The sequence below is a fragment of the Sylvia atricapilla genome, chromosome 3 (genome assembly GCF_009819655.1).
Source record: "Sylvia atricapilla isolate bSylAtr1 chromosome 3, bSylAtr1.pri, whole genome shotgun sequence".
NCBI classification, from domain to species: domain Eukaryota; kingdom Metazoa; phylum Chordata; class Aves; order Passeriformes; family Sylviidae; genus Sylvia; species Sylvia atricapilla.
This window is the reverse complement of record NC_089142.1, coordinates 67,657,243-67,673,828: the sequence shown is the minus strand read 5'-3', so window position 1 is coordinate 67,673,828 and position 16,586 is coordinate 67,657,243. Positions and strand designations below refer to the sequence as shown.

At 41.3% G+C, this 16,586-nt stretch overlaps 1 protein-coding gene across 1 annotated transcript in view; it reads right to left on the bottom strand.

Annotated features, from left to right (window-relative positions):
- GREM2 (gremlin 2, DAN family BMP antagonist) overlaps positions 1 to 15,494 on the bottom strand; it is a 41,817-nt gene extending 26,323 nt beyond the window's left edge. Inside the window, exon 1 of the mRNA XM_066315670.1 lies at positions 15,411 to 15,494. The gene's annotated coding sequence lies outside the window, so the exon portion shown is untranslated. The remainder of the gene's footprint in view (positions 1 to 15,410) is intronic.
- Positions 15,495 to 16,586: the final 1,092 nt, after the last annotated feature.

Here is a 16,586-nt window from a genome sequence, read left to right as displayed (position 1 = left end):
CACTTAATAACATGCTGCATCTTTAGTTATTTTTCATATTTAAAATTGTATTGTAATTTTAATTAATTATTTTCCACCTAGCTATAAAGAGGAAAAAAACATGGACAAGGGAAAACTCTAAAGGTTAATGTTTTCTGCCTTGTGTGAAACGCCAAATAAATCCAGCCTAGTAAATCCTAATCTACATTAGAGAATCCCTTGGCTTTGCAAGACCACCAGTATTTCAAGAGGTTCTGTAAAACATGGGTAAAGAGGTATCCCCCAAAGTGCCTGGACAAGTTTCCTCTTTTAAAGGACATCCAGTCCAATAGAATCCTGCAAGCCAGAGGTAACCCAAAATTTCTGCTTTCTGATTTTTCCTGCTTATGCAAGTTCATGAAGCCACCTGCCAGGCTCACTTAAGACATCTGAGAATGGTTCAGTCTACCATTAAATGTCTTTCTAAGAAGTTTGAGCTCACAATAAGTTAGTATCAATACACCACTGATAATTATCTACTAACATTCTCTCTTTCCATGACCTTAGGTATAGAGATCTAGTAAGAACTTAATGGAAAACCACTGTGGGCAAAATATTGAAGTAACTGAAGAAGACAAAGGAGCTGTAATACAATTTTTTTCTGGGAGAAAATGTAAAGAAAAGTGCCATGCTATTCTAATGCTATAAATATAATAGGAATCACCCCATACTCCATTGATTTACACTCCTGGTTTCAACCAAATTAAGACTTAGTTAAGGTTCACTTCAGAGATACCAGACCAGCTGAAGAAACCAGAGATATCAAATCATCTGAAGTCATGAGGTTCAGTTTCAGCAATGCTGATACATAACTGTTTTTCTGAAGCTAATGGTAATTTTCCCACAACGTTTGCATTACTTGTTGGCTTCATAACACAAATGTCTTGTTTGGTAGTTTCCTGGCTGGAAGGACATAGTTACTGCTAGTTGGCGGTACCAGGCAAATAATTTCAGCAAAGAAAGGCTGATCCTAATCTCTTCTCATGCAAGGCTAATACAGTATCAGTGAAGAATTCAGTATCTGTATTCCTTTGTGTGCACAGCTCCCAACTGAACTTTGGACTTGTAAAATTGGTTGTTATATAGGACTTCCTCATCTTGAAGTAAAGTCATGTTCAGTGATCCTTAAAAGCATCTGTGAAATCTCAGAGCCCCTGAAAGGTTCACCAGCTCTGAGCTGTGACATTCCGGCTACTGGCACCAGGGGCCATTCCTTACATGAGGGCTTGAAAGTTAAGGGGAGGGGGTAAAAATGTGTCTAGCTGTACTGTGGATCTAATTACATCATCTTACAGCTCCAAAAATATTATCACCTTTAGTTCAAGAATGTAATTTAACCAATGCATTCAATCCTCATAGTGATCCTCCCCAGCCTGCAGTTGCACCTTTCTCCATGCAGATTGAAAATCTCAGCAGATACATCCAAACATGGGAGCATTAAGCAGCATCTTGCAGCATTTCCTAATCTTTCTTCCACCTTTTTTTTTCTGAACACTTCTGCAGAAACCTCCACTTATGAGATGTAGGGCTCTGTAAACACTCATTTCTTCAGCATTACCTGAAGTTTAATAATTTCCCACTTTGGCAGACTGTCTTATGTACACTTAAAGGCTAATCTCCCAAACTCCCTACTGGCAGCATAAAGAGTGCAGGTGTCTGCCCCACCTCTGGAATCCCTGATACCAGACATCGAATTTTTGTGTTCTTCAACAGTCCTTAGGAGTTCTGAGTGATGCCTCTACTGAACTATTTTGGTTGCTCAGTTGCACATTCAAAAACAGGTGCTTTGGAAAACCATGATTTGCAATACTGTGCAGTACCCAATACTGTGCAGTTCAGTCTACAGATCACTTCATTTTTTTTGGAAGCCACCTAGGCAGGTTATCACGAAGCAGTTTACCTCAGCTATTAGTCTCCTGCTTCTCAGCAAGATCTATTAAATTCAGACTGTCAGTCTAATCTTCACAGCTCCATACACTGTACAAGGACCATGTAAAATTCCTAGCCTTTGTAATTTTAGGCAGATAAAAAAATTAATCTCTGTTAAGAAAAAGGTTTTAGGCAAGTCACCCAATAAAAAGTTTTGGGCTTCATGTTCACAAACTAGCACTCTAAGCAGTTATTTGTAGAATTCCTTTGACCTTTTTAACAGCCTAGTCTTCTGCATAGTGAAAATAGGTGGAAGATAGGTGGAAGGAAAGAAGGCAAAGGCTACTTTTACCCACCACATAACTAAGCAGTGCTACAGAGGCCAGACACATTTAGATTCTTCTTAAGTTCTTTTTAAGTTACTCAGAAATTGTGCTGAAATTTCCAGAATAAAAGCAAAATGCTTCTTTCATTAACTTATGCAAGAATCAAGGTTTTACTGCAAGTCATACACATATGCAAGGTTGGGCTAACAGGTATATTTTAAGTAAAGGGTAAGCTGATATGAGAAGGTGACCGAGACAGAGGAGAAATGTCACAGCAATTCTGGATTCTTGATTTTTTTAGTGTAGCTTAATAACACAATCCTATGAGCAGAAAGAAAGGAAAAACATCTAAATACTTTACCTTCATCTCCCCATGCCCCTACTATGCCCTGCAGAGCTGCCCTGTGAACAGGAACAAGCAAGATCTACAAATGTGAAACCCTTGTTCTTCCAGACACCAGTGATTGCTGTCCTCAGCAGAGATTCAGCCAGCATTTGTCTTTCTCCCTTTTCCCCTGCACATTCTTCCTGCAGACCTCTAACAACGCTGCATCAGGCAATAGTTGCATGCCACAAGACGATCTGGAGAGAGACTGCTGTCTCAACATAGCATGGAAATGACTCAACGGTGACAATGTAAATCATCCTTCAATAAGTCAATAGCAAGTAAGTAATTTCATCTGTCAAGATGCGTGCAATGAATATTTGTAAAGGTTACCCAACATAAAATCTACTAGTGGTTAGATGTGAATTCCCTCATATATGCTAGCCAAGGAAGTCTATGAAGGAATAAATCCCACTTGACTTCTCATGAGAAGCCTTAAAAACAGCAAGCTGTATGTATGCATTCCTAGAAAAAGACTGTACCCTAAAAGATGGTTAGTTTACAGCCAGATATCTTACTAAAAGATGCATCTTGAAAGTATTTCGTAGGAATTATGTTAAATTGCCATGTAAAAATACTTGAAAAAACAGTGCATGTGTGAGCAGAATAGTTTGCAATAAATAAAAAAACAGTTCTAAAGCTGCTTTCAAAAAGCCCAAAACACTTGTTGAACCCACACACACTGTGAAGCCATAAACAGTCTGGAATTTAACTTCAGACCACTGAAAAGTTCAACTCACTTTTCATTTCTGTCAGCGTTTGTATTTTTTTTTTCAGTTACATAAAAGCATTAATCTGTTTGGATTTTCTTCTTGAATGTACTTTTCAAGTTATTATATAAATTTCTAGCACTGCATGATATCTTTCCTATAAACTCTGTGAAAACATAGCTTATGATGTTTAAAACATTCTATTTAATTAAAAGAAATTAACAGCCCTCTTAAAATGTGCAAGCAGCAGTTGTATATTCTGAAATCCAGGCTGTAAGTATACATCCCTTAAATTCTCCTAACTTCTTGAATAAATAGATCCTTTGAGGTTTCACAGATAAGATATATTTTAGATTACTTAGGCTACCCGAAAAATGCTTTTGCCACTCTGTGCAAGTAGAGCTGAAAGTGCATTTATCTTGCTATAAATAAGGTGACTCTTAAAGAATGAAGTTCAGAAGTGTTAATGTCAACCCTTTAGTGGACATGTCTTTGATAGGTTAACTCCATGTCTCAAAGCACTTAAGCTAGTTTAACTCAAATTTGAAATCAATTCTGACCTTTACAATATATGCAAGTCAGGAAAAGCTGACTGAATAATTTCAGAATTAAATGATACAGTTTTATCATAAAGCCTAAGTAGGTACACAGCAGTTTTGAAAGTTTCCACTTAAATATTATGACGACTCACAACTACTGTGAAAATCACACAAAGTAAAAGGCATAACTGAAACGTCCAAGAACAATCTATGCATCGAATAGTTCAACTCATCAGAAGCAAATCTTCTCTTCCCTACTTTGTAGTACTTAAATTTAGATAGGCTGCTTCAAAAGAGAAAAGTGTGAGGGCAATTAGCAATTGTTGTCTCTTCCTTTTACTATAGTAAAAAAAAAATTAGAGGCATGGATGGCCTTGTGCAAACCACAGATAAGAACTTTGGATGTCCCAGGTTAGAAACATTAAATAGTGAAGGCAGCATAGCAATACACACTGGGGTGAAATTCTTACTGTATAGAAGGCATGGTTAAAAGTGTCAGTTTTTTTCAGTATAAAAGCATATTTGCATTGTCTTGAAGTAATACATTGTTCTCCTTCTCTGTGCAAGGAATTTAATCCAGGGTGTGCAAATCTGCATTAGAATTCACATCCTTACAGGCTTTGCAGAAAAACAAAACATTTCATTTTTTTGTCTCTACACTTAAGATCATAGCTACCTCTTTTAGATACTATTCATATTTGCTCACATGCACATGTATCACCCTGCAATAAGCAGTTAAGAGAAACACGTTAGCTTTTCGTAATTTTTTTAAAAGTTCTCAATGACAATAGAAGTTTTTACAGCTCATAAAGTGAACTATAAGGTTCTGTTCAAACAATGACAACATTATACAACCACAGAATGGTGTGGGTTAAAACGGAAATTTAAAGACCTGCCAGTCCAATCCCCCTGCCATGGGCAACAACATATTCCACAAGACCAGGCTGCTGAAAACCCCATCCAACCTGATCTTGAGCATTTGCACTGATAGGACATACACGGCTCTCTGAGCAAGCTGTTCCTGGGTCTCACCACTCCCATTAGCCCACATCATTCCAGAAGATTTGGGAATGCTGGTCTCCAGGCTCTCTCTTAAACAAGAATCTTATCTAAAGATTTTCCACACTTGGCAACTAAGCCCATCTATCTAGACCACTAAGGTCACTCAGTACTAACAGGGTTTTCAAGACATCATGCAAGGAGTCTGCACCTACAAGTGTCACCAGTTAGAGGATATACAGTGTTTTGAACATTTACAGCAGTTTCTGAGCCAGTTTCCCATATGTATTGACTGTATATGATTTCAGACATGCCAGAGGGCACAAAGAAGGGCTGGAACAGAATTAAGACACAGCTTAATGGCCAAGGGCAGAATGATCCTTTTAATTTATAAGTTTAGACCTATGCCTAGCTAAAGTGATGTCACATGGGCATAGCTGTAGGCAGAAGAACAAAATACAGATACTCTCTGGACCATTAATACTTTGTGATGCTTTGGCAAGGAGAGTTTATAGAGTTAATTTTCCTGACAATAGCTGGTATATGGCTGTTTTGGATATGACAGTGTTGATAATACAGGCATATTTTCGTTATTGCCAAGCACCATTTTCACAGCACCAAGATCTTTTCTGCTTCTGCTTCTGATCTGATCCCACTAGAAAGAAGGCTGGAGATGAACAAGAAGTGGAGGAACACAACCACGACAGCTGACCCCACCTCACACACGAGACATTCAAGATCTTATGGTGACATGGTAGGAGAACTGTTTGCAGTGCTGGCATTTGTCTTGCCAAGTCACCACCACACGCAGTGAAGCCCTGCTTTCCTGGGGATGGCTGAACACCTGCCTGCATGTGGCAAGGAGTGAACAAATTCCCTGTTTTGCTTTGCTTTCATGTTCAACTTTTGCTTTCCCTATTAAACCATTTTTATCTCAACCCTCAAGTTTTCTCACTTTTACTCTTTCAATTCTCCCTCCCAATCCCACCAGGCAGGGGAGTGCATGAGTGGCTGTGTGGGGCTTGGTAGCCAGACAAGGCTAAACCATGACACAGACTTCAGAGATTATTAGATTCTGTCACCTAAAAAACACTGGTCATGAATGGAAATCAAAAGGCCATCACAGAATCTTTAGGAAAGGTTTACAATTAGTATGAAGTCAGGACTTAAAAAACACACTGAAGCATGACCCACGCCCAAAAAATTCTACCAGCACTACTGTGTGACTAACTGCTATATATGTTATTGTACATCTAGAAGTTCAAAGTGTATCTGTTGCTCAAAATAAGGCATCAGCCTTAATCACAGTAACATAAGCCAGTGTTCAAATATTTTTAAAGGAAAAATAAATATATTGGTGAAAAAATCTAATTTGGAGCAGCACTTCATAACCAAAAAATCTTAAATTGCAGTTCACTTTTATCATAGAAAATATGCCTCCCTTTAATGAATACAAACCTAATCAGGCAGATTCTGATTTAACAATAAAAACAACTAATTTGGGGTGGTTTTATAAACAGTGACAATAAACCCAAACCCATGATAAATATAATGACCAACAAGTTTCAATGTTTTAAAAAACACATCTAAATTTCAATGTAGAAGAAGAAAACCCAAACAACAAGCACAGCATTGCCCTCTCAAACTCTGTCTATTTTACACATTCAGATAAAGTAACAGCTTAAGTCAATCCTGTTTGACTGCTATCCAGTTATTTATATGAGTAAATGAAGCTGGCGTCAGAGTGGGGAGATGAACTGGCAATGTGCCGTAGAGCCTTGAGTTACAATTTGTGTATAATGGGGCACACTGCAAGCATTCTGATTGTAGTCTATCTACCTGTGTGGAAAAAGCTAAGCAGAAGAGCCATAACAGGCAATACTCTGGTTTACCTAATGACAGATTTCTTCAATCTGCAGGTGAACTTGCTGAGGACAGATCTGTAGAAGAGCTCTCCCCAGCTGTGGCCTGAAGCCCCAGAGTTAAGTACACAGCAGTCTCCCTTGAGACAGGAAACCCTTGGTTTGGGCTTCGTACCCATGCATTTCCAGTTCTACCGCGTGAAAGGATCACCTACAACCAGAATAAAAATTCCCATGGTTCCTGGAAGTCTTGAAGACTCTACAACATGCTGGGCTGTACTACAGTCATGGTTATAATGGAAAGGCATGGCCTTTAATGGAATGATAACTCAGCTGGCATGGAAAAGTCATTTCCACTGATTCCACAGGCCTTTAAAGACCATTTTGGGGCGGGACGGGGGCGGGCAGGGAGAGGAACAAAGGAGAAATAAGATTGTTCCTCCACAACGTGAAGAAATGACACTACATTTTAATACCTGAAGTAGATTAGGAGCTCACATTCACATCTTATATCACCAGGAAAATGAATGAATATTTTCAGGTGACTTCATGGGTAGCATACAAATCCATAAACCTCACACAAAGAGTAATCCTCACTTTTTAGACTTGTTTCTAAGAAATTTCATAGTTGAGAGGAGTGTGGAAATAACTTCCCTAATCACCTATTTATCAAATAAATATATTACCATACAAAGCATGTACAGTTAACCCTAGTAGCTTCTATAACCAATAGTGACTTCATCCTGCAGATCCTACTAATTACCAACACATGGTGGGAATAATCCACTGGCCTTTTGTGGTGCTCAGAAGCACACAGTGAGTATCTGCCCACTTTAGCAAGAGATCTGCCATTTTGGAGGTGATGAAGACATTTACAATAGTAGCTTATATATCACCGTGTGATCATACATTCCCCTCTACTCCTACTATTTCCAAAATTATTTCCTGCATGCGTTTCATAGCAAAATTACTTCATTCTACTTTACTGATTTGTAAGCAGCATTTGTGACCTTGTAAAAATGACAAACTCTTAACTCAAACTTAGGAACGAAAAGTCATCCCTGTGGCGTTTTCTTTCTCCGGAATTCTCTCTCTAGTTAAAACATTGGCCAAGGCACAAACAAACAAATGTTAGTAAATATGAGACTGGACAGTTATTGCTTCTCAAGAGCAAAGTCTGCCAATGCCAGATATGGATCCAGAGATATTGCTGGTTTTACGTCTTCCAGAGTAGCTTTTCCAAGGAGCTACACCCTTGTCTAGCTTGCCCAAATTCTGAAAATTGCTGTTTATGACTGTGGCTTTAATAGCTGACCTAACCAGAAGTGCCAAGAATCAAACCACAGTCTTTGAAAAGCAACAGGATCCATAAGATACAGACTCCTTATTTTTAGAGACTATGCTATGAGATTCCCAACACTAAGCCACATGAGACGGCTTTGCCAGGATAACAGTTCAGATTCCGCAAATCACATTCATATTGTTAAGTTTTTTTGTGTGTCTGGTGTCCTTTTAAATGGACACCAAATCTGTTTGTTAGAGAGAGTCTGAGCTGCTAAATAAATAGTGATAAATTTCCTAATACTACTGGGCAGAGTGTTCCTGCAAGCACGACGTGTGTTTATCAGTTTCCCACTGAGCTAGCGTTGACTTTCAAATTTCCTTTAATCTTATTATAGTAAACATAGTACAGCTCTCTGGCAAACAAGAGGAACATTCTTCCTGTAATATCATATGCTTCTTTTAAAGAAATCTTAGAGATGTCCAGAAAATAATTAGGATCAACTTGGAATAACACAATGAACTTGTTTCCAAAGAAACAAGTTTCACAAAAATATTATAATTTTGGACTGAAAAAAACCACGGCTATTTTTATAAAGAGAAGACTAGCAAATTCTGATAGATACGCAAAATAGTGTTTGCATGTAATATATTCTTCAAGTCAGCTATTAAAACACCAACAGAGAAATATTTTTCTAGTAGGAAGCAGTCTACCTGAATTGAAGGAAAAAGCAACTGGAATTTTGGATTTAGAATTCAGAAAATAGGAGACTTTACTTTGTAAAGGAGCTTTTGCAATACTCCTTCGAGACGAAAGAACATCAAGTGCAGACAACTTTATAAAAAATTAGATAAAGAAAACAAAATGGGATCTATTATGGTACAGTTTGTATTTAAAGCCTCTTTTCATTTGAGAGGAATGTACGGTAGACAAAGATGGGATTTGTCTCATAGTTCAAAAAAAACCCAAAAATCTAGGCTGAGTTGTTGAATAACTTTATGTAAGTGACTGAAGGGACTTTGGGAACCTGAAAGCAAGACAGTCTCAAGTGACACATACTAGCTCAATTTCCAGTTGTATACATTTCTCTTGTTTGTTTCAGGGTTTCTATGGAAAAGGAGTCATTACATATATCAAAAATGGAATGCAATGGTGCTGTTTTCACATATCATCTGTGATTTTTGAACCAAACAACAAATATTCCTAATAATCAGTTTCTGCAAAATTTAAATCTTCAGCTACCGTTAAGAAGCCACACGTTCTGAGCTATGACTTTACCAAAGGTTCAGCTTCAGTAAGGAATGGAAGTATTAAAGAGACAGATGAACAATATTCCCCTGCCTACATGGAATCAAAGATGCTCAGAATTTGTTTCAGTTGGTAAGTAGTCACTCTTCAGACTATCTTGGCAAAAGCTGTTCTCACTGAAGAATCAGGCAAAGTTTCCATGGACATCATTAATGAAGAATATAGACCAAAGTCAACAAACATGCTTAGTATAAATCCACTGCGTGTAGTAATCTGAAAGGTGTCAGCCAGAGAACAATTTAAATGAAAATATGAGTGATAGCCATCTCTCTCTTTATTAGCCAACTTTACTGGATGCATCCATTAAGTCATGCAACATGTTCACATATTCCCATCTTCTTTGTCTGTCAGCCTCCTCTTGTTCCTCACAAAGGACATTGAGCTCCAAATTATGTTGACAGAACAAGAACAGACGAACGATAGATGGATCATAACAAAGAACATGCCTAGAGCAAGGACGTCTGATATCTGAGAGCTTCCTTTTAGATGTTTTCCCTTTGGATAGAAGCTCTGACCCACTATTTACACCCCTATTCCAAGCTCTCCCACATATTTTTAAATGACAACTTTCCAGATGTTATCTCAATGGAGGCTGGCCAGATTTACAGGCAGGATCTCACTTAACTCTAAGCCAAGCTAGTGTTTTGGCCTCACTGGAAATGAGATTAGGTCTGAGATTTGCACCAGGGAAAAAAAAACCCTGCCATTCCATGCCAGAAATGGTCATGGAGAATTTTTACAATGCTGTTTGTTTTTTTGTTAGCACTACTGTATAATATCAGTCTATTTGAGCATTATCATAACAGCACTTAAGTAGGGTAATAAGATAGATGAGACATGGCTGGAATCCACAAAACTGCATGCAAATGGAGACGGGCAACTAATTCATATCTCAACCAGCTCAACACAGTTTTGCAACTCCAGAAAGTGTTTGTACAACACCAGGTCAACAAGGCGTTTTTCATGAGCTGTACAAGTGTTGTTTCCAAGTTTTAAGAGATGTTAAAAATTCAGGAAATTTTCAAGATTTATTGCGTTAAATCCACAGTCTGATGTTGTATTTGTGCACTGCCCATCACACTCAATAAAAACTAGTTCCAAAATGAAATTTGGAGGGTAAATAATATATTTTCCTTTCGCGGTGTACCTCTCCCACTTCCTTAACACAAAATAGACAGAAACAAAACCTTTATGAGTCTTTCTCTACTTGAATATATCACAGTTTTAATTTCCTCAGGTTTCACTGCAAATTATGGTTTCTTAAAATATTCACTTCCTAAGCAACAATGACTCTAAGACTGTCGGGAATGAGAGATAAATTTACCCTTTTTCTTTCTCTAAAAATCTTGTAATAAAGACAGTAGCATGCATGTTTCTATATACAACTCATGTTTACAGTACAACCAATTCTATATGGCAGCACAGTCTATATGAAAAACTGACTTTAGTAAATCCCTCTAATTTTATGACTAATCTAAAATACACCATTATAACTCTTAGAGATATTATCTGGACAACAACAAAGAACAAAATAATCAAAATGCCATAGATAAGTATGGTTAAGCACAGAAGGAAAAAAAAATGTTAAAAGTAGGTGCTGTAAGATGACTTTTTGAGAAAGACAGGTTACAACTGAAGCTGCCATGATTGTATCACACTAGATATTGAAAGATGGATTGCCCTCTGTTTTAATGTCCTGGAGCGAGACAGATTTTTATGGTCTGCTTCCCTTTCTGAAACAGCCTTCAAAAATCTTCTTAAAATCGATAATAAAAGGCTTAATGCATTGAGAACAAAAAATACCATGGTTTCAAGTGACATATCATCATCTACACAACTCATGTTAAAGTCTATACTTCATCCCATAGAGAAGCTATGTATTGAAATAAGACTTGGAGTAGACAACTTCTAGCAACAGAAATACAGTCATGTAAGAAAGAAACCCTCTCTTGTTTTTTCACTCTCTATTGTTCCGCATAGCACGACATCTTCTGCAACCTAAAAGCAGTCTTGGAGCAGTCACAGTCATCCAGGACAAGAACAATATTTTTATCAAGCATGCTATATACATGCAATCTTACCCTTTCCATCATGATCCAATGAAAATGTATGGAAAACTGAAGAGCTGGTAAGAAATCCACTTTTTGCAGCAATGAAAACCATCTTCGGTTTCTACATGAAAGAACGATCTGATCCCTAATTGCTCCAATAATACTTTTTAAAGTAAGAAATGCTTTCATAAAAGAGATAACTGTTTATAATTAATAAAATAATTTTTCAATTTAAAATCATTTTCCCCAAAGAAGGAAACTAAAGAAAAACATGAAACTGTAGGAAGCCAGCCAAATCACCAAAACACGGAGAATGGAAATTTTTTCCTTTTATAGTGAAAAGTGCAGAAAAAAGGTTTAACATGTTTTAATCAAGCTTGAAGTTTTAAGTGGATGTTTCTAAACATCTCCCTTTAAATATTTCCCCCTGCCTGAGGCAATAGAGTCCAGGATCAGAGCATGATTCTCATCATGTGCTGGAACCCAGGAACTAACCCCCACAGGTGGGATCTCCTTCCAAGCCATACTTCTGGTGCCCTGTGGAAGAAGCAGTCAGCCAGGAGGCTGCACCAAGGGAACACAATGAAGCATTCCTAAATGCGAGTTTTAAAGATTCAAGCCAAAATTTCTCACCACTCCCAAATGCAGTGAGGAGTATAAGCAGCCTTACGGACTGTTTTACACAGAAGGGCTATGGCCAGTGACAGGTAAACCACAAAGAAGCACCAGCTGTCCTTTCCTAAATGCAACTGCTGGGTCCTAACCCAGCAGACAAGTACAAAGCTACACTATCCAAAGTTCCCACTCAAAAACTAGTCTGCTATCACATGCCAGACTAGAGAAAGAAACCAAAAAAAGTTAGCCATCTTCCTTTTGAACTGAAGAGATGTCAGCAGGACAGCTTTGGTTGGTTGCAAACCTGTGCTTTCCAGGGGCGCTAGGAGTGTTTTGGTAGCAGATACAGGAGCAGTGCTGCAAGAAGCAGGGACTAGCCCCTGCCCCTGGCAAAGACAGCTAGTATGGGCTTCAAACTGTGTGGTACCTCAGTAACAGCATGCTGCAAATGCACCAGGTCTACTTTAGCAGCTAGCACAGCCCAACAAGAACTGACAGGCACAGCAAAACCTTTAGGTACAGCAGACTTTTTTTTTTTTTTTTTTTTTTTTTTTTTAAAGGGTTTTACTTCAGGCTAGATCTGGTCCTACGGATTGCATTTCCAGCATCAACTCTAGCACATCCTTTAGTTTAGATTCATCTTAAAGGAATCCAACCAGCCTACCATGAGGTACATGGAGATGGACAGTAAAGAAAACAACTGAAGGATGGGCATCAAAATCCCACTCCTGACACAAACCACAGCACTATAAATGCACAACCACACCTGAGAGTATCTGCGAGCGGAGGGAAAGACTTCTTTGTACTACTCATTAAGATGCTCTTCAGATGTCAGTAAATTTGCACAGTAGCTTGAACCACTCGATTCTTAATCAGTGACTTGGAACTGCTCATTGAAACAATTCTAACTCTGGATCAGAAACTTATAAATACCATTGTACCAATCCTGAATTGGAATTTACCGGTTTGTAATGATTGGGATAGAATTATTATGTTATTTTAGCAATAATGTTAGAATTAAACCAGCTACCAGATTTATTAAACAAAACTCAAACAGGACTATTTATTACAAATATGGTCTGGGTCTCTCAGATTTGCACTTTCATAGATATTGACAAATGGTGACTGAAACCAAGCATTTTCCAATTTACTGTTGCAGTTAAATGGGTACTTCAGCTATTCATTTTTACCCTCACCTGATTCTATGAAAAGTATAAAAAATCTGCACAATTAAATTCTTCAACTTTTCACACATTTTTTCTATTCCCAGTTGAAAGTCAGGCACAGTCTATTTGAAAGATCAAAAACCCAACATATTGCAGCTAAACATATCAGCTCAAAATCTTAGGTTAGCAGCATTTATTTTTGTAGCACTCTTGGGGAGGTCTTACTGACACTTTTCACTGACACATCTTTCACTTACTTATCATACTGCAATGGAAGACTAAGCAAAACTCGCCACTACCAGACACACCTCCTCCCTGCATACAAGAACTCTGCCCAAACACTGGGCTGCAAGAGAGGTGAGAAGGCAAAATCCTACTTGTAGGTCTCTCACTCATCCTACAACAGAGATTTTGCAAACCAGTTCTCTCTTTTCAGCTGCACAGTGATCACAAATGTTTAGAACTCAGGACTTCACTCGGATGACAGCAGTTCATGAGGACCATGCAACAGAAGTGAGAGAGAGACAACTTGCTCAGAGCCTGAACACTGTCACAGCACCCTCGTGTCCTGGCTCTCCATGTAGGCACACAGTTGATCCACACAGTTATTTTTTGGAAGCAATTTTTTAAAATCTCAGAGTATAAGTCTTCTTCAATTTTCCCAAGTAATGAAGAAAGACCAGCCTGAGAAGCAGGAACCAAGTTTTACAAGTGAAGCATCTGCATTAAAATACATCAAGCATTATAAGCAAATACTTCAGGCTGTGCATACTCCTTGAAGTTCAAGAAACAATCTAAGCCCCTAAGGAAACAGAGCATCTGTATTGCATTGGCACGGGTGGGAACACAAGATTCTGATGTGATTGCTGATTTCACCCTGGTTTAGCAAGAAATAGCCTTGAAGCAGCCTGATAACCAACTTCCTAATTGGGGCTCTGAGCTTACATTGCTTGGGCTTGCACCTGCAGCTTCATGATAGTTGAGAGGGCTGCGGGATTCACAACCTGCGGCTTTTTCTCAGGGAATCTCTATCATTGAGCTGAAGCTCACCTGACTACTCATTGGGATTTCATTCTGATTATCTCTCATCTTTCAGAGAAAAGAAAAAAAAAGAAAAAAAAAAAGTTTAACCTGTTATGAGCTATTAATTTTGTCCTCAAAATCCTCTAAAAGTTATATAACCACTTTCACAATAGCATGCTAAAAATAAGAGCTGCTCAGCGAAATGCCACTGCAATTTTTTATAAGACCTGTGCCTCCAATTCTGCAAGACCTGTGGAAGTACAAATATTTCCTTAACTTTACCAGAAAGTCAGTCAGGAGCTCATTGTGAGACAGACATGGGTTTGTATAATCCTCAAGTTCAAGATTAAAAAAAACCCCGAGTGTCTGTATACACACACGTATATTTCCAAGTCATGACTTAAAGTAATGCTATTCGCTCTTGGAGCTGATCCCTCGTGGGGTTTCATAATCACAAACCACCACTGACCCAAAGCAAAGAAAGAAAGGTACAAAGGGGCACAGGTCTCAAGCACGAGATATTTTTTTTTTTTTCTTTTTCCTTTGTGGGGGAGCGTGGGGACGCGACGCGCGACGCTGCGAGCGCTGGGGGACCTGGCCACGCAGGTAACTTCCCCGGGCTCGCAGCAAGGCAGCCAGAGCTCGGCGCCGCTCTCGCTGATTTCGTCCCGTGCCCCTGCCAGCGCCCCGCGGGCGGCGAGGGCTCGGACGTGCCTCTGCCCCGAGGCGTGCGGCGGCCCCGCCGAGCTCCCCGCGCCGTGCCGTGCCGTGCCGTGCCCTGCCGTGCCGGGCTGTGCCCTGCCGTGCTGTGCCCTGCCGTGCCGGGCCGTGCCGTGCCGTGCCGGGCTGTGCCCTGCCGTGCTGTGCCCTGCCGTGCCGGGCCGTGCCGTGCCGTGCCGTGCCGTGCCGTGCCGGGCTGTGCCCTGCCGTGCCGGGCCGGGCCGGGCTGTGCCCTGCCGTGCCGGGTCGGGTCGGGTCGGTCCGTGCCGTGCCGGGCCGGGCTGTGCCCTGCCGTGCCGGGCCGGGCCGTGCCGGGCGGGCGGCGGAGGGCGCGGTGCGGGACGGGGCTGCAGGCGGCCCCGCGCTGTCACGGCCACCACGCCCGCGGGCCCCGCTGCCCGTCCCCGCACGGGCAGTGAGAGGGCAGGGGAGGAGGAGGAGGAGGAGGAGGAGGAGGAGGAGGAGGAAGGGAGCTGGCCGGCCGCAAGAGCAGAGGTGCCGGGTCAGGGCGCTGGGCGCCCCCCGGCAGCCCCATACCTGCACGGAGGCGGGGAAGGGTCCGCAGCACGCTCCGTTCCGCCGGCTATAGATCCCAAGGGGCGATGAAGCGGGGTGGCGGTCGCCGCCCTCTGCCGCTGCTGCCGGTGGCGGTGGTGCGAAGCCCTCGCCGGCTGCAGATGCCCATAGGCGCTCGGTGGGGCCGGCGGTGCGCGGAGAGAGCGAGGCGGCTGTGCCGGTCCCGACGGCTGCGGGGAGCGCGGCACTGGCTCGGCGCAGCCACTGCCCGAGGAGAGGATCAAGGCCCCGCTTTCGATTGGCTCCGGTGGCCAAACAGCTCACACCGGCCTGCCCGCCCGCCGCCTCCCGCCCGCCTCCCCTCCGTCGCCCCACGCGCTCCGCTGCCGCCGGCCCCGCTCCTCCTGCCGCCTTCCCAACCTGGCGGGCACAGCCGGCTCCGCTCTTTCCCCGTCACACCCTCCCGCTCCCCCCTTCGCCCCCACACTCCCCAAAACGACGTCCAATCCCGAGCCCTTTGTTTATGTGGGGGCATTCTCACCCTGGGTCTGGCAAAATACCCTCCTTCCCTTCGCATCTTCCTCCGCCAGCTGAAGGACCCGCGACTTTAAGCGTTCATGACGTTTTGTGTCATGCTCAATATCCCGACACATTTGTTCTCTGAACGTTTTAAAAAAATTTCCCTAGCTGGTAAAATTAAAAGCATGCAGTTCTTGATCACCTGAGGGCTAAATCAGAGGTAGGACAAAGCATTCTTTGCCTGAGTTGAGTTTGCTTTTCTTACGCTGTTTGGGGCTCCTAGCCCCAGTTGGGTCAACTACACGTCAAACTTTGGCGTGCACAGAAAATAGAATCAGGATGCCTCCTCGTCCTGAATCTCAGGTTATTCACTCTCAGCGGCTTTGGTTCTCATTCCTTGGTGCATCTTTGGTTCCTTTTGCTCAGGATGACTTAAGACAAATCTTAAGGCAAATCTTAGACCTGTCTTCTGGGCAAAATGGCAAGCCTTTGGTTTGACCCTCTGTTTAAACAACATACAGTTGAACCAGATAAATAGGTCCTGTGGGTTTTCTCAGTGCAGGAAGATGTTGTAATATTTCCAGTAAGCATGCTGGAAAATTGCTTATTAAAATTAGGGAGAACAAAATGATGAGTTATAACAGATGCACTCTTAATTAATGCATTTAACTGATGCTG